We start from the raw sequence: 19,045 nt of genomic DNA on the forward strand, positions 1-19,045 counted from the left end.
ATTTCATATGTGCGTGTCACTGTCAGACATGCAGTATCTTGATGGGTGAAGTAAACACCCACTATTAAGTACTGATACATGGCTCAGTAAGTTAGCCACTGGGCCCTATAGGCTATGCTAAAGAATGTGTAAGCAGGAAATACTGTTTCTACTTAGAAGAGAATTGGCTGGGTTCTTTGCCTGAGAGAATATTAGAGATTGGCCCAGTCAATGGTCGGGGGGGGGGCAGCACACTGCAGGATGCAATCTGTTTCCTGCTAAAACAGATGGACACACTGTACCCAAAGGCGGACATAGTGATTTGGAGAACCTAGGCAGAAGCCAGTCTGAGGGTTTTAGAGTAAAGATATAATTATATTATAGAAAAGTTTTTACCTTGTTATTAATGTGCTACGAACACAACCAGTCATGATGTTTTCATCTGATTGTCAAACAAATCACTTTAAAAAGTAGCTTACCTTCACACATTCATCCAGAATAATTCCAGCATTCGAACAGTGAGCTGTGCACCCGCCAGCTTTCCTACAATTCGAGGTGGCTGAAACGATCTCTCCAGAGAAGGCATCCGAGCGAAACAGCGCCCCTCTGTGTTACTATACATTGCCCATGTATCTGATGACGTCTGGCCAAAAAGAGTAATGACACGTCAGCATCAGGCTACACGTACATGTCCTCTGCCTCAACGATGATGATGACAGTAGAATCAGCAGCGCCTGTCTTTTTTTTTTACTAAAGAAATGGATATTGTATCCCCCTACGGTCTAAGGGCACTGGGTTTCTACCAAGCTAGCCTTGTGGAGAACCAGGATAAGCCTGGGGAGGTTCATGGCAGAAAAACAGCTAAATGGGGAGGTGACTCTGTAAATCACCTCGCTACATGTCAAACCAATCAAATGCCTTGGCTGAGCTCCATTAGTGCTCACTAGATTAGTGTCGCAGGTGCAACAGAGCATGATAATTATTTTTTACAGTCTGTGGTGAAGATGGCCGGGAAACCACTGATTTAAATCCCCATCAAAATGTTGACGTTGATTTTGGATATTGAGCACACTGACAACACAATTACATTTTTCCTTTTCTGCAATGACGCAAACATTGGAACAATTCTCTCCAAGATACGTCCTTCCCGGTCTAAAATCAGTGACAAACAAAACATGTAGGTTTAGATCTTGAGGTAGTCACCTCATGGCCCTCGCTTCATACTCGTCGCCAAACCTACTGGCTCCTGGTCATCTACAAGACCCTGCTAGGTAAAGTCCCGCCTTATCTCTGCTTGCTGGTCACCATAGCTGCACCCACCCGTAGTACGCGTTCCTGCAGGTATATCTCACTTGTCACCCCCAAAGCCAATTCATCCTTTGGCCGCATCTCCTTCCAGTTCTCTGCTGCCAATGATTGGAACGAACTATAAAAATCTCTGAAACTGGAAACACTTCTCTCTCTCACTAGCTTTAAGCACCAGCTGTCAGAGCAGCTCACAGATCACTGCACCTGTACAAAGCCCATCTATAAATAGCCCAAACAACTACCTCTTCCCCTCCAGTATTTATTTATTTATTACCATTAGGCCATCAGATTTGCCACCAATTCTCCTTATAGGACACAACACTGCAGAGGAGTATAGAGTGTAAACTGGTCATCTCTGTATATCTGTCGCAAGACCCACTGGTTGATGTTTATTTATAAAACCCTCTTAGGCCTCACTCCCCCCTATCTGAGATATCTACTGCAGCCCTCATCCTCCACATACAACACCAGTCCCATTCTGTTAAAGGTCCTCAAAGCACACACATCCCTGGGTCGCTCCTCTTTTCAGTTCTCTGCAGCTAGCGACTGGAACGAGCTGCAACAAACACTCCAACTGGACAGTTTTATCTCAATCTCTATATTCAGACTCAACCATGGACCCTCTTACTGACAGTTGTGTCTGCTTTGTGTGATGTATTGTTGTCTCTACCTTCTTGCCCTTTGTGCTGTTGTCTGTTTCCAATAATGTTTGTTCCATGTTTTGTGTTGCTACCATGTTGTGTTGCTACCATGTTGTGTTGCTACCATGCTGTGTTCGTCATGTGTTGCTGCCATGTGCTGCTACCATGCTGTGTTGCTACCATGCTGTGTTGCTACCATGCTGTGTTGCTACCATGTTGTGTTGCTACCATGTTGTGTTGCTGCCATGTTGTGTTGTTGTCTTAGGTCTCTCTTTATGTAGTGTTGTGTTTTTTTGTCCTATATCTATATATTTTATTTTTAATCCCAGGCCCCGCAGGAGGCGTTTTGGTAGGCCGTCATTGTAAATAAGAATGTGTTCTTAACTGACTTGCCTAGTTCATTTGTATTTATTTAAGTAGCACCAACGAGTGTGGGGGAGGGTTCTTGAAATGTAATATCCAAATCGTGTTGCTTGGGGCCCGCCTCCAAGAGAGGCGTGAAAGCGACGTGATATTAGATGTATGGTAACGGGAGACTATTAAATTTACATATGGAATTGTTTAAAGATGGAAACTAAGGGTAACAACAAGGATCATTTCACTGTTTGATTTGGAATTGTAGGACCTCTGCAGGTATTATTATTTAATCAAAACAAGTTTGATGAATGTGTGACGCCCTGACCTTAGTTATCTCTGTTTTCTTTATTATTTTGGTCAGGTCAGGGTGTGACGAGGGTGGGTATGTTTGTTTTGTATTGTCTAGGTTTTTTTGTAAGTCTAAGGGGTTTTGTAAGTCTAAGCGGATTTGTAAGTCTAGGTATATGTATGTCTATGGTGGACCTGAATTGGTTCCCAATCAGAGGCGGCTGTTTAATGTTGTCTCTGATTGGGGACCATATTTAGATGGATATTTAGGTAGCCATTTTCCCTTGGGTATTTGGTGGGTTCTTGTCTGTGTAGTTGCCTGTTAGCACGCATGTGTATAGCGTCACGTTTCATTCGGTTATTTTGTTAGTTTGTTTCAGTGTTCGTTCATTTAATAAATTAAGAATGTACGCTTACCACGCTGCGCCTTGGTCTCCTCCTTACAACGGACGTGACAGAATGAATGAATGAGTCCTTACTGCTATTAGCCCATAGAAACACATTGAATAACAGATTCATACATAGATGTTTTTTTATCCTGAAAAAGTCCACAGTCCTTAACAATTACAAGCATACCCATAACATGATACAGCCACCACTATGCTTGGAAATAGAGAGTGGTACTCAGTAATGTGCTCTACTGGATTTGCCCCAAACAACACTTTGTGTTCAGGACAAAAAGTGAATTGCTTTGCCACATATTTTGTAGCATTCCTTAAGGGACTTGTTGCAAACAGGAAGCATGTTTTGGAATATTTGTATTCTTCTTGTACAAGCTTCATTGTCTTCTTTTCACTGTCAATTAGGTTCGCATTATGGAGCAACTACAATGTTGTCAATTCATCCTCAGATTTCTCCCATCACAGCCATTAAACTCTGTCAATGTTTTAAAGGTTACCATGGTGAAATCCCTGAGCGGTCTACTTGTTCGGAATTAGGAAGGACGCCTGTGTCGCTGTAGTGACTGGTTGTATTCATATACCATCCAAAGTTTAAATAACTTCAATGGATATTTTTTTTACCCATCTACCAATAGGTGCCCTTCTTTGCGAGGCATTGGAAAACCTCCCTGGTCTTTGTTGAATCTGTGTTTGAAATTCACTGCTTGACTGAATGACCTTACAGATAATTGTATGTGAGGGGTGCAGAGATGAGGTAGTCATTAAAACAATTTGAAAACACCATTATTTTATTTTGTTCTACTGTACTATTGACTGTATGTTTTGTTTATTCCATGTGTAACTCTGTGTTGTTGTTTGTGTCGAATTGCTACGCTTTATCTTGGCCAGGTCGCAGTTGCAAATGAGAACTTGTTCTCAAGTAGCCTACCTGGTTAAATAAAGGTGAAATAAAATTGCACACAGAGTGAGTCCATGCAACTTATTATGCGACTTGTTAAAGCAGAAAAGTGTACTCCTGAACATATTTAGGCTTGCCATAACAAACGGGTTGAATACCTATTGATTCAAGTCATTAAAGATTTTCATTTTTAATAAGTTTTGTAAAAATAAAAAATAAACATAATTCCACATTGACATGATGGGATATTGTGTGTAGGCCAGCGACCAAAAAGATCTAACACAACATAATATCAAATAGTCAAAGGGGTTGAATACTTTCTATAGGCACCGTATGTTTTGAGGTGTAATCACCAGTACAGCTTTTTTACACTCACATGGATTTTTCATCCCGGTGCCGGGTTACCTTCAGATGAGCCTCGTTTAGCAAAACGGAGAACACAATCGTGTTGGTGAGAATCCACTTTCCATGGGGTTATATTCATTTTTGTAGGCCAAATCGTTCGTAGGATACAGATGTTTTCTTAAGAGATTTTAGAGATGCCTCCTGTTCTGAGAAATAATTTATGTTTTTATATATATGTTATTAGTTATATGCAGGTCGTGAGGTCTGAGGTCATTTTCTCATCTGCCTGAAGGTAAGTCCGCCAGTGCACACAGCACAGACCTCTCGCCTAGACGAGACTAAGTCCACATTCCAAACACTTAAAAAGACACACCCTATCCCCTCAGCCCTCAAATTAAGTGGACACTTCTGATGACGTATCATGATGTCTGACGAGTATACACTTGCAGGGCAAAGGAGGAAGGAATGATTTGTAAATGGACTGCACTTGGCTGGAAATTCATCACTCGTTCATCCCTCGATGATTGTGTTTTCAGTGCTTTCTATGCGTTAGTCAATTATGATTACAAGTCATTTTAAATTAACTATATCATTATTAATATACGCCTACTGTATGATGACTAGAACATTAATTAGCTAACTAACATTAGCCTGCCTAGCTACTTCTGAAGAATGATAATGTTCAATTTCTACAATTTCCAAAAGTTAACCAAACAAAAACATATTTACTTTTATGAGACGTGTTTGTGTATTAGTAGTAATAGTAGTATTTACATTCGTTTTTACTTAAACTTCTATTTTGGCTCCAAATTGACGTTGAGTTAAGTTTTTGTCGGACAATCATCGCAAATGTAATAATGTGGCGTTTCAGGCCCCGAAGTGAACCTAATTTTTCACTCGCAAACTCCGTTAAAAACCAGGGCTGAGGGGCTTACGTCCCTTACTTGGCTAATAATTTGGACCGACGACAAATATGGACGCAGGGATTCCCATAAGGGCATAGTGTTTAGTACCAAAGGCTGCCTACTTTGATTTGAAAGCTAAGAAGAGGTAGAGACGTTGAGGGTATATATACTTTCTACAGGTTCCCCATTAATAAATGTCCCACAAGAAACACTGACCAAAACGTTGGTTCCTACCTTGTCACACTTTGCGGTGTCGCCACGGCCTCATCAATAGGCACACACTGTCACACAACCTACATAAATAGATCTTAAATAAACATGTAAATATTGATTTGGAAATGTGTTTCTAAATGCCTCATGAGGTAAAGGGAAGTGCACCAATGCGTTTCCAAATATCACAGACAAACTTCTCAATCAAATGTGTAGAATAGAAAAACATTGCAGAAATACAACAGAGATCAGTAGATTACCATACTAGTATTGTCTGGTCAAGACAGGACCATACTAGTATTGTCTGGTCAAGACAGGACCATACTAGTATTGTCTGGTCAAGACAGGACCATACTAGTATTGTCTGGTCAAGACAGGACCATACTAGTATTGTCTGGTCAAGACAGGACCATACTAGTATTGTCTGGTCAAGACAGGACCATACTAGTATTGTCTGGTCAAGACAGGACCATACTAGTATTGTCTGGTCAAGACAGGACCATACTAGTATTGTCTGGTCAAGACAGGACCATACTAGTATTGTCTGGTCAAGACAGGACCATACTAGTATTGTCTGGTCAAGACAGGACCATACTAGTATTGTCTGGTCAAGACAGGACCATACTAGTATTGTCTGGTCAAGACAGGACCATACTAGTATTGTCTGGTCAAGACAGGACCATACTAGCATTGTCTGGTCAAGACAGGACCATACTAGAATGCCATGGTGGTAAATGAATGCCCTCTTCTACAGCAGTAACCCACTATCAGACTTCTAGTTGGACAACCTGCCAATTATAGTGATTGATACATTAATCATTTATTAATTTATTTCAGAGAAATAATGCTGCTGATATGAAATACTAGGCTAATATATGCTGGTGATACACTTAGCCTTACCTTACTGTGGTGGGAAAAGTACCCAATTGTTGTACCTAAGTTAATGTAAAGATCTCTTATTAGAAAATGACTCAAGTAAAAGTGAGTCACCCAGTAAAATACCACTTGAGTAAAAGTATGTTAATTACTTGTTTTTAAATAAACGTAAGTATCAAAAGTAAATGTAATTACTCAAATTACTTACGTATCAAAATATAATTATAAATAATTTTAATTCTTATATTAAATAAACCAGAACCATGATTTATTTTATTTATGGATAGTCAGGGGCACACTCCAACACAGACAAACTAAGCATTTGTGTTTGGCAAGTCCGCCAGATCAGAGGTAGTAGGGATGACCAGGGATGTTCTCTTAATAAGTGCATGAATTAGACCATTTTTCTGTCCTGATAAGCATTAAAAATGTAATGAGTACTTTTGGGTGTCAGGGAAAATGTATGGAGTAAAAAGTACCTTATTGAAACAGGCAAGGAGCAGGCCTCGAACCCCCGACCTTCTAGCCCGATGTCCAGCGCGCTAAAAGCATGCAGTACATTATTATAACATTATGAGTTACAGTACATTATTTTCTCTAGGAATGTAGTGCAGTAAAACATAAATAAATAGTAAATACAGATACTTAAAATGTATTTACTTAATTGTACTTCACACCACTTTCTACATGAGAGCACATGTGGAAATAGAAAATGTGTCTGATGGAAAAATAAACATTTCATATCAATGGGATTGTTGCGGCGGCACCGGTTTGATTGACACTGACATCGTCCAATAACAATACGATTTTTCCCCTGCGACAACCAATAGGAGTGGTGCATCGTGAACATCTCCAAAGAGCTGGCGTCGTGCTGGAAACCAGGAGGCTAGCTAGCTCTTTCCAAAAAGGCATATGATAAACAGCCAGCTAGCTAGGTTTTGGTCCTATCTAGTCACCATCCATCTACACCGGCGTTTCAAATTCCCCTTTTCAGTATAATATGGTGATTTCATCAAGCAAAAACGGACAGGTACGGCCTATCAGCTAAATTCACAGGTAAGAAGACCAGCGGGGTCTGTGATGTTCATTATGCGTTTTAATTAGCTTCGCCAACTAGCCTGTTTTCGGCTAACGCTAGCTAGCTAGGTTAGCTACACTTCTCTGACCTAAAATCTGGAATAGGGGTGGGGGGCACGGCTTGACAATAAAATACAGTCCTATTTTTTTAACGTTGTAGCTAAATGTTTGATAAATAGTATATTGATTAGTTTCACATCAACGCTTACTTCACAAGCCAACTCACTGGCTAACGTTAGATGACTCAATGTTAGTGTTAGCCACACCTGGCTAGCAGGCTAGCCAGAGTGACAACTAACTTGGCTGGCTTTGATTGTTCTGTCTCACGGATTCAGTTTTATGCGATACCCTTCAATTAGAAGACATCTAAATTATTATTATTATTATTATTGGTCAGAAACCCGGTCATAATTGGGGCTGTTGTCTTACATTTTGTCAAGGCATTTTAAACTTGGAATGCTTATTAGTTAACCAGCCAATTTACTGCATAACTAGTTGGCTAACTAGCCAGACTACCTTTTTTGTTGTAAGATTTCCATAGCCATTTGCCACTCAGTTACGGTTCACGGGTTCCCCTACCAAGAGCTAGCTGACTGATCTTTAGTGCCCCTTTCAAGAGCTAGCTGACTGATCTTTAGTGCCCCTACCAAGAGCTAGCTGACTGATCTTTAGTGCCCCTTTCAAGAGCTAGCTGACTGATCTTTAGTGCCCCTTTCAAGAGCTGGCTGACTGATCTTTAGTGCCCCTTTCAAGAGCTAGCTGACTGATCTTTAGTGCCCCTTTCAAGAGCTAGCTGACTGATCTTTAGTGCCCCTTTCAAGAGCTGGCTGACTGATCTTTAGGGACCCTTTCAAGAGCTAGCTGACTGATCTTTAGTGCTCCTTTCAAGAGCTAGCTGACTGATCTTTAGTGCCCCTTTCAAGAGCTGGCTGACTGATCTTTAGTGCCCCTTTCAAGAGCTAGCTGACTGATCTTTAGTGCCCCTTTCAAGAGCTAGCTGACTGATCTTTAGTGCCCCTTTCAAGAGCTAGCTGACTGATCTTTAGCGCCCCTTTCAAGAGCTAGCTGACTGATCTTTAGCACCCCTATCAAAGAGCTAGCTGACTGATCTTTAGTGCCCCTTTCAAGAGCTAGCTGACTGATCTTTCACTCACGACTGTGGAAAACCATTGATTGTCATCTGGACCTTGCCATATTTTCCTAATGACATAGCTAGTTAACCCAACCAAGCTGGGTTAGCCTTACAGTCTGGCACGTTACCTGTGTTTTAGCTGTTTAAACTCTAGCCAACCATCTTATCAAACTTATATTTTTGACAGAACGGGTTGGATCAAAGACATTGTTTTGTTGTTTTAAAATGCAGAAGTCCTCATTAAAATAGTTCCTCTTTATCAAAACAACTGACAGAATGAGATGCAGTCTGTTAATTAACATGACTGCCCATCACAATGCCATACATGGGTTATGTACCATGTTTGTCTTGTCAGAGGGAACTTCTGGACTAGAACAGAATGTATTACATGCTCATAGTGAATATGCAGGGTGCCAATGCCAAGCAACTATTGTCCTTGCCACCGCAAGACAAATTAGAGCATCTGCGCATGCAATTGAACGTCACTAGCCGAAACCGCTATCATCTGAGGGGGTTTGATTGATTTCGCCCGGGCCCCTGAATAGGCGGGTTTTGTTTCGGCTGAAAGTTGATTGCATTCGATTTGGAAGTGGGCTGCCTTCCGGTCGTGAGAGTTAAGTTCCCCGTTCAAAGCCCACGGCGAAGTCTGCATAAAACAAAAGTTTTGTAATTAATCACGTGTAGTAATTAGTAGCATTCGGTGTTCTCTCATGCAAAAAGGAATTGCTTTTGAAAAAAAAAATGTTTTATCAGAAAATTCAACCATTTTTATTTGATCGAAAACAGATGATGTATGTGTCTGAACGATGCACCATGCTACCTCGTTGACAACATGACCAAACGGCACACATCAGTGTTCTATTTGAGAAGGGCTCGTCTCCTCCGCTTTCGCCCTTTTCAAGTGACGGGCCTATGCTTGGCGCCCCACTGTTCAGCATAATCGAATCCGCCCATTGTCCAGTCATGCCACAGCACTGTGAACCGCGGCACATTGAAGCATATGATTGGTCTAGTTATGGAAAGGGCCAAGTAGATTTGATGCGCGTTTTAAAGAAACGCCCCTCAAGATTAGAGTGGAGCTGAATGGAGAGGGAACGTTCTCCGCTGAGTTTATACTGTAACTGTAAAGGGTAGCGCGGTTTTATGTACAATATGGTCTACAAAATTAGGTTGCTGTAACACTCGTTCCTATTGCAGAATGCAGCGTTTTGACAGCATAACGTTAATTTAATTCACACACGTATTAGTCCCCTTGTTTGGTGGTTTGTCATTAGGCTTTGACAAAGGAAAGGGGGCAGGCGGACCTGTAGTATGTTTTAGCAGGGAAGTTTTGGCCTGATTTGTTTTTTCTTTCTTTTAACTATGAAAATAATTTGGTCAAACATTGGGGATCCAGAAGTGGCAATTTTGACATTTTAGTATTGTGGAGATGGTAGGGGGACTCACAACTCGCAAATATATCATTTTTTTAATCTGTAAAGTAAACTGGTGGCAGATACCTTAAACTAATAGGCATAAATTACCTGAGTAATGATATTCATTCAATTTTTTTTTTTAAAGTTGGGTGATTTTGAGAAATGAATTGTTATAAACAAGAAGATTTTCCAACACTCAGCACTTGGGAAACAGATGAGGGGAGGCCAACCCTCCTGGAGAGCCTGCAGGACTTTCTTCCAGCCATGTGTTAGAGTTCACCCAAAATGCTACATGTTTGTGACCTTACCTTGAAAGCAATCTATGATTTGGTTCCTCACAACCATCAACCATTAATATAAACTTTTCCTGTGCAGCGCCTTGGTGTAGTGGTAACATTTCACAGCACGTGTCTCAGAGAACTTTCCACCTGAGAACCGGGATCAATCCCTGCTTCCGACCTTCCCACTGTTTCCCCCCATCTCCCCATATCTTGTCATTACTGCCTGAATAAGGTGTCAAACTACCTAAATAAACAAACAAAGTATTAGCGTACTTAAAATATAATCTGCCAACAATCTCAACAAAGTTGACTAACATAGCTGACTAACCTGGGAAACCAGCTCTGCTCTTCATAGCTGACTAACCTGGGAAACCAGCTCTGCTCTTCATAGCTGACTAACCTGGGAAACCAGCTCTGCTCTTCATAGCTGACTAACCTGGGAAACCAGCTCTGATCTTCATAGCTGACTAACCTGGGAAACCAGCTCTGATCTACATAGCTGACTAACCTGGGAAACCAGCTCTGATCTTCATAGCTGACTAACCTGGGAAACCAGCTCTGATCTACATAGCTGACTAACCTGGGAAACCAGCTCTGATCTTCATAGCTGACTAACCTGGGAAACCAGCTCTGATCTTCATAGCTGACTAACCTGGGAAACCAGCTCTGATCTTCATAGCTGACTAACCTGGGAAACCAGCTCTGATCTACATAGCTGACTAACCTGGGAAACCAGCTCTGCTGACTAACCTGAGAAACCAGTTCTGCTCTTCATAGCTGACTAACCTGGGAAACCAGCTCTGCTCTTCATAGCTGACTAACCTGGGAAACCAGCTCTGCTCTTCATAGCTGACTAACCTGGGAAACCAGCTCTGATCTTCATAGCTGACTAACCTGGGAAACCAGCTCTGATCTTCATAGCTGACTAACCTGAGAAACCAGTTCTGCTCTTCATAGCTGACTCACCTGGGAAACCAGCTCTGCTCTTCATAGCTGACTCACCTGGGAAACCAGCTCTCATCTTCATAGCTGACTAACCTGGGAAACTAGCTCTGATCTTCATAGCTGACTAACCTGGGAAACCAGCTCTGCTGACTAACCTGAGAAACCAGTTCTGCTCTTCATAGCTGACTAACCTGGGAAACCAGCTCTGCTCTTCATAGCTGACTAACCTGGGAAACCAGCTCTGCTCTTCATAGCTGACTAACCTGGGAAACCAGCTCTGCTCTTCATAGCTGACTAACCTGGGAAACCAGCTCTGATCTTCATAGCTGACTAACCTGGGAAACCAGCTCTGATCTTCATAGCTGACTAACCTGGGAAACCAGCTCTGATCTTCATAGCTGACTGACCTGGGAAACCAGCTCTGCTGACTAACCTGAGAAACCAGTTCTGCTCTTCATAGCTGACTAACCTGGGAAACCAGCTCTGATCTACATAGCTGACTGACCTGGGAAACCAGCTCTGATCTTCATAGCTGACTAACCTGGAAACCAGCTCTGCTGACTAACCTTAGAAACCAGTTCTGCTCTTCATAGCTGACTAACCTGGGAAACCAGCTCTGCTCTTCATAGCTGACTAACCTGGGAAACCAGCTCTCATCTTCATAGCTGACTAACCTGGGAAACCAGCTCTGATCTACATAGCTGACTAACCTGGGAAACCAGCTCTCATCTTCATAGCTGACTAACCTGGGAAACCAGCTCTGCTCTTCATAGCTGACTAACATGGGAAACCAGCTCTGATCTTCATAGCTGACTAACCTGGGAAACCAGCTCTGATCTTCATAGCTGACTAACCTGAGAAACCAGTTCTGCTCTTCATAGCTGACTCACCTGGGAAACCAGCTCTGCTCTTCATAGCTGACTCACCTGGGAAACCAGCTCTGCTCTTCATAGCTGACTCACCTGGGAAACCAGCTCTCATCTTCATAGCTGACTAACCTGGGAAACTAGCTCTGATCTTCATAGCCGACTAACCTGGGAAATCAGCTCTGATCTACATAGCTGACTAACCTGGGAAACCAGCTCTGCTGACTAACCTGAGAAACCAGCTCTGATCTTCATAGCTGACTAACCTGGGAAACCAGCTCTGATCTTCATAGCTGACTAACCTGGGAAACCAGCTCTGATCTTCATAGCTGACTAACCTGGGAAACCAGCTCTGCTCTTCATAGCTGACTAACCTGGGAAACCAGTTTCAGTAGCTATAGTTAGCTAGCTAACACCTGTTTCAGTAGCTGCAGTTAGCCGGCTAACACCTGTTTCAGTAGCGCTGCAGTTAGCAGGCTAACACCTATTTCAGTAGCGCTGCAGTTAGCCGGCTAACACCTGTTTCAGTAGAGCTGCAGTTAGCCGGCTAACACCTGTTTCAGTAGAGCTGCAGTTAGCCGGCTAACACCTGTTTCAGTAGAGCTGCAGTTAGCCGGCTAACACCTGTTTCAGTAGAGCTGCAGTTAGCTAAAATAAGGATTAGCCACAATAGTGGACTTCGCAGTTAGCCTTTTATTGATAGTGATGCTAATTAATACATAGTAGAATTATGCCTTAATTGAATAGATCAGGCTAAACGAGGTTGGAATGTTATTTAAAATCAACAAAAGACAATTGTTTATTTGACAAATCTGTTGAAATCACACTGGATGTATTATACTTTAGAATTGCATTTGGGGCATCCTTATTTCACTGTACAGCCTTACCTATGGGTTGTGGATCAATGACATGGGGCATCAGTCTACTCAACCCAGTGTCTCCAGTCTGCTCTACTGGCAACCCAATGTCTCCAGTCTGCTCTACTGGCAACCCAATGTCTCCAGTCTGCTCTACTGGCAACCCAATGTCTCCAGTCTGCTCTACTGGCAACCCAATGTCTCCAGTCTGCTCTACTGGCAACCCAATGTCTCCAGTCTGCTCTACTCAGCATGATCTTCTCTTGATTTCAATATTTTCCTTTTTGTCTTCACTGGAAAACATATATGTGAGTGTGTGGGGCAGGGGGCCTGTTGCAGCTGGTGAATATTGTACTTTCCCTCTTCAGTCTGAAATTACTGTTCCGTGGATGGGAAGAGGGAGACTGTATCCCAGTGTGCTGGGGGAGGGGGTTGAGGCAAGCTAGGCTATTTATAAAGGGCCGTTTCCTTTAAGGCTAAAAGTCACCCCCAGTCCAGTGAGAAGTTTATTGGACTGGCAATAACTGGCCACTGGGAGCCTCTAGCCCTGTGGAAAAGTCCTTTCCCCCTCCCGCTATGTGTCGCTCTCTCCAAGGCCAGCTAGCATTACCCACATTGTACAGACTAGTTTTGAACTGAAACGGTATCAAAAACAGGCCCTACAAAGTGGTGACTAGCCTAATAGGTGGCAGGTCAAATCAAATTTGTCACATACACATGGTTAGCAGATGTTAATGCGAGTGTAGCGAAATGCATGTGCTTCTAGTTCCGACAATGCAGTAATAACCAACGAGTAATCTAGCTAACAATTCCAAAACTACTACCTTATAGACACAAGTGTAAGGGGATAAATAATATGTACATAAAGATATATGAATGAGTGATGGTACAGAGCGGCATAGGCAAGATGCAGTAGATGGTATCGAGTACAGTATATACATATGAGATGAGTATGTAAACAAAGTGGCATAGTTAAAGTGGCTAGTGATACATGTATTACATAAGGATACAGTCGATGATATAGAGTACAGTATATACGTATGCATATGAGATGAATAATGTAGGGTATGTAAACATTATATTAAGTAGCATTGTTTAAAGTGGCTAGTGATTATATTTTATATCAATTCCCATTATTAAAGTGGCTGGAGTTGAGTCAGTGTCAGTGTGTTGGCAGCAGCCACTCAATGTTAGTGGTGGATGTTTAACAGTCTGAAAAACAGCTTCTATCTCAAGGCCATCAATCTCTCGGTCCCAGCTTTGATGCACCTGTACTGACCTCGCCTTCTGGATGATAGCGGGGTGAACAGGCCGTGGCTCGGGTGGTTGTTGTCCTTGATGATCTTTATGGCCTTCCTGTGACATCGGGTGGTGTAGGTGTCCTGGAGGGCAGGTAGTTTGTCCCCGGTGATGCGTTGTGCAGACCTCACTACCCTCTGGAGAGCCTTACGGTTGTGGGCGGAGCAGTTGCCGTACCAGGTGGTGATACAGCCCGACAGGATGCTCTCGATTGTGCATCTGTAGAAGTTTGCGAGTGCTTTTGGTGACAAGCCAAATTTCTTCAGCCTTCAGCCTTCTTCACGATGCTGTCTGTGTGGGTGGACCAATTCAGTTTGTCTGTGATGTGTACGCCAAGGAACTTAACTTACTACCCTCTCCACTACTGTCCCATCGATGTGGATAGGGGGGTGTTCCCTCTGCTGTTTCCTGAAGTCCACAATCATCTCCTTAGTTTTGTTGACGTTGAGTGTGAGGTTATTTTCCTGACACCACACTCCGAGGTAGAGTCCTGGAGCCGACAAGGTGTAAAATGTCACTGTGCCCTTGAGCAAGGAACTTAACCCCAATAGCAAGGTGCATAAAGATGGCGGCCCCCATCGCCTCATTGGCTAAGTTCGGCGTATCGCTACTTTTTTGTTTTGTTTGTTTCTTCTTGTATCGGCGTTAGCGCGGTATACATGATCTCAATTTTAGCTCCAAGACGACGGCAATTTTTAAAAAGCGAAAAAGTAGATTGTGCTGATTTTATAGTTGCGCCATAGTTTCAGAACTCTGTAGATGGTGTTCAAACGATGACGTCATATCTGAATTCTGCCATCTTTATGCACCTTCGTGCTCCTGGGGGCGCTGGACAATGATTGCCCCTGGCCTTGACCCCACTGCCTGAGTGTGTCTCGGGGAGATGGGATATACAAGAAACAGATGTGATAATATACCTAATATAAGCACCCCCAAATAATAATAATTATTAGTTTGTTAGAGAATAACCGGAAAATATTAAGACCCTTAGATTGTATTTCTACGTTTTGTTACGTTACAGCCTTATTCTAAAATGGATCACATTGTTTTTTTCCCCCTCATCAAATCTACACACAATACCCCAAAACATGTTTTTAGAAATGTTCGTAAATGTATCAAAAATAAAAACTGAAATATCACATTTACATTAAGTATTCAGTCAGTACTTTGTTGAAGGACGTTCGGCAGTGATTACAGCCTCGAGTCTTCTTGGGTATGACTCTACATGCTTGTCACACCTGTATTTAGAGAGTTTCTCCCATTCTTCTTCGGTGGGTTATCTCAAGCTCTGTCACGTTGGATGAGAAGCGTCACTGCACAGCTATTTTCAGGTCTCTCCAGAGATCTGGTTCAAGTCCGAGCTCTGTCTGGTCTACTTAAGGACATAGAGACTTGTCCTGAAGCCACTCCTGCGTGTCTTGGCTGTGTGCTTAGGTTTGTTTTCCTCAGTCTCCCAGTCCCTTCCCCTGAAAAACATCCCCACAACATGATGCTGCCACCACCATGCTTCAGCGTAGGGATAGTGCCAGGTTTCCTCCAGAGGTGATTCTTTGCTTTCAGACCAAGGAGTTCAATCTTGGTTTTATCAGACCAGCGAATCTTGTTTCTCATGGTCTGAGTTATTTAGGTGCCTTTTGGCAAACTCAAGGCGGGCTGTCATGTAACCTTTTACTGAGCAGTGCCTTCCATCTGGCTACTCAGTGCTGCAGAGATGGTTGTCCTTCTGGAAGGTTCTCCCATCTCCACAGAGAAACTCTGGAGCTCTGTCAGTGACCATTGGGTTCTTGGTCACCTCCCTGACCAAGGCCCTTGGGCGGCCAGCTCTAAGAAGACTCTCTAGGTGGTTCCAAACCTCTTCCATTTAAGGATGATGGAGGCCAATGTTCTTAGGGACCTTCAATGCTGCAGACATGTTTGTGCCTCAACACAATCCTGTCTCGGAGCCACATTGGAGAATTCCTTTGACATGGCTTGGTTTTTGCTCTGACATTCACTGTCAACTGTGGGACCTTATATAGACAGGTGTGTGCCTTTCCAAATCATGTCCAATCAATTGAATTTGCCACCACAGGTGGATTCCAATCAAGTTGTAGAAACATCTCAAGGATGATCAATGGAAACAGGATGTATCTGAGCTCAGTTTCGAGTCTCATAGCGAAGGGCCTGAATACTGATGGAAATAAAACTTTAGTTTTTAGATTAGACATTTTTCAAATGTATTCAAGTCCTTTTTTCTCTTTGTCATTATTTGGTATTGTGTGTAGATTGAAAATAATTAGGGACCTATAAAATATTTTTTTGTCTGATTCGGTTGACCCCCACCCCAAATTCAGTTTCCTCTGATTTGGTTTTCCGTTGTCCACTTTTTCAGGTTTTCCCTGAAAAAAAAATAGAATGTCCAATTTTGTAGTTTTTCTAATTCCTCAACAATATTTAAACCATATCAGGAGACCACCTTTTTGAGGTCTGGGAAAAATGTGTAGTTACCCTTTTAAAATGCAACTATGCACCAACCAGAGACCCCTGTTCGGTTAGGGATGCTTCTGTAGCGCTCGTGTGATGGCAGGTTTCTCAAAACAAAATGGCTACGGGATCGACGCAAATAATCCTGATCTCCTTCTGCCAGGTAGACAGGCTAATTTGTCGTCTTTTCATCTCTATAAGAAGGTTATCATTGGCATCATGGCCAACGGCTAAACCATGTATACACAAGGGCGGGAAAATGCCAATTACTGATGCATGTGGTTCATGTCTTATGATTTAACTTGGGCAAATTAATTCATTTTTCTATTAAGTTCGATACATTTAGTTGATTTCCTACTAAGTTCAACATTTTTGAATATTGTTGAATTCAGTTTTAATGTCTGGATTTCGTCATTGTTCTCCAACACAGAATTTATATATTTTTTTAAATGTATTTATTTTTTGTTTCAATCTATTAGTAATTAGTTAGTCTAATTTGTTTCTTCTTTAGCTCCCCATCCTGTAAACTCCTTGTACTCGTCTGTCTAAAGCTCTGGTTAGCTAATGGGCTCCAGTTTCCACAACAACCGACATTAGAGAGAACTGTTCTCTGTCTGCTAATAAGTGTCTGAAAACCCCCTCTAGTCAAATGACAACTCTGCTGTATTAGACAGTTCACATTTTAGGACTAAATTGAGCAATGGCGGAAAAAGAATCTCGCCCACCATCTTACTTCACTTCTCTAATGCGCTTGCCAGTCTCAATATTGCATAAGCTGATCTCCATTTCACTTCCTCATTTCTGGTTCATGATATCTCTCTCTGGCTGACTGGTTTTACTATGGCTGCTCATGCATGTGGACACATGTCTGAACGCTCATTAATAACCAGGGGTTGGAACGTTCTGAACAGAGTCCCAATTTTTGTATTTTAATTTTCGTGCAAGCAAAATAAAGTTCTGAACTGGTTCGAACCCCCAAAAAAGCACCGCTTTATAGTGTTCCTTTTTTTTAAACCTTTTGAAATCCAAGTTTTTCACTTTTAAGTCATTAAATTACCTTACCAATCAGTGAACTGGTTCGAACCCCCAAAAAAGCACCGCTTTATAGTGTTCCTTTTTTTTAAACTTTTTGAAATCCAAGTTTTTCACTTTTAAGTCATTAAATTACCTTACCAATCAGTGAACTGGTTCGAACCCCCAAAAAAGCACCGCTTTATAGTGTTCCTTTTTTTTTAACCTTTTGAAATCCAAGTTTTTCACTTTTAAGTCATTAAATTACCTCACCAATCAGTGCGGATAGAGCAAGCAAGCTAGTTTAAATGCGTGATGGACAGTGTAGTCTATGGCTCAGGATTTGTCTACTTTTTGCAGGTGGGGAGAGAGCGAGAGAGGGTTGAGGAGGAGGCTTGAAGCTCTGGGGCATCTTGTTATGAAATGAAGTACACAGAATTATATCTAGGTGGAGCGGCTTCTATGGGAAAACTTTGAGCTAGCTAGCTAACAAGCTCGTGTTTCCGAAGAGGCACCAGAATTAAAAACACATCATGCCCTTTTTGTAGTTAAGAAATCCAACATGAGACGTTATAACTAGGCCTATAGTATCCTTAATAACAAGCATTGAACAAGTCAACCCGTTCTTCTCAAGATAATTTTTAAATTAGCTTTCTTCTGAATCAAACTTGTAGCCTCAGTACAGTAGCCTATGATCTGGATTGGCAGGTAGCCTAAACCCACTCAAAAAAAAATTCAGCTTGCAGGAAGACACTGGAATACGTTTGAGTGAGGGCTTTGCATACGCACTGTGTTGCGTTTTTGTTGTTTTACTAGAAGAAGAAAAAGCGCTAAACATTTTATTAACCGGTTTCTCAATTTCTGTTACGGATCATTTTCGTTCCGTTTCAGTTTATTGAAAATGTTCGTTATTTTCTGTTTCCTGAACCGGTTCCAACTTCTGTTAATAACAAAGGTACGAGTCCCCGTCAAGGAGGGGTACGAGTCCCCGTCAAGGAGGGGTACGAGTCCCCGTCAAGGAGAGGTACGAGTCCCCGTCAAGGAGAGGTACGAGTCCCCGTCAAGGAGAGGTACGAGTCCCCGTCAAGGAGAGGTACGAGTCCCCGTCAAGGAGAGGTACGAGTCCCCGTCAAGGAGAGGTACGAGTCCCCGTCAAGGAGGGGTACGAGTCCCCGTCAAGGAGGGGTACGAGTCCCCGTCAAGGAGGGGTCCCCGTCAAGGAGAGGTACGAGTCCCCGTCAAGGAGAGGTACGAGTCCCCGTCAAGGAGAGGTACGAGTCCCCGTCAAGTCAAGGAGAGGTACGAGTCCCCGTCAAGGAGAGGTACGAGTCCCCGTCAAGGAGAGGTACGAGTCCCCGTCAGGTACGAGTCCCCGTCAAGGAGAGGGTACGAGTCCCCGTCCCCGTCAAGGAGAGGTACGAGTCCCCGTCAAGGAGAGGTACGAGTCCCCGTCAAGGAGAGGTACGAGTCCCCGTCAAGGAGAGGTACGAG

At 42.6% G+C, this 19,045-nt stretch overlaps 1 protein-coding gene across 1 annotated transcript in view; it reads left to right on the forward strand.

Annotated features, from left to right (window-relative positions):
• The first annotated feature begins 7,072 nt into the window (after nt 1–7,072).
• Nucleotides 7,073–19,045, forward strand: part of LOC139366868 (SH2/SH3 adapter protein Nck1-like) — a 48,804-nt gene continuing 36,831 nt past the window's right edge. The window contains exon 1 of the mRNA XM_071104566.1: nt 7,073–7,264. The gene's annotated coding sequence lies outside the window, so the exon portion shown is untranslated. The remainder of the gene's footprint in view (nt 7,265–19,045) is intronic.

Source organism: Oncorhynchus clarkii, chromosome 15 (genome assembly GCF_045791955.1).
Source record: "Oncorhynchus clarkii lewisi isolate Uvic-CL-2024 chromosome 15, UVic_Ocla_1.0, whole genome shotgun sequence".
NCBI classification, from domain to species: domain Eukaryota; kingdom Metazoa; phylum Chordata; class Actinopteri; order Salmoniformes; family Salmonidae; genus Oncorhynchus; species Oncorhynchus clarkii.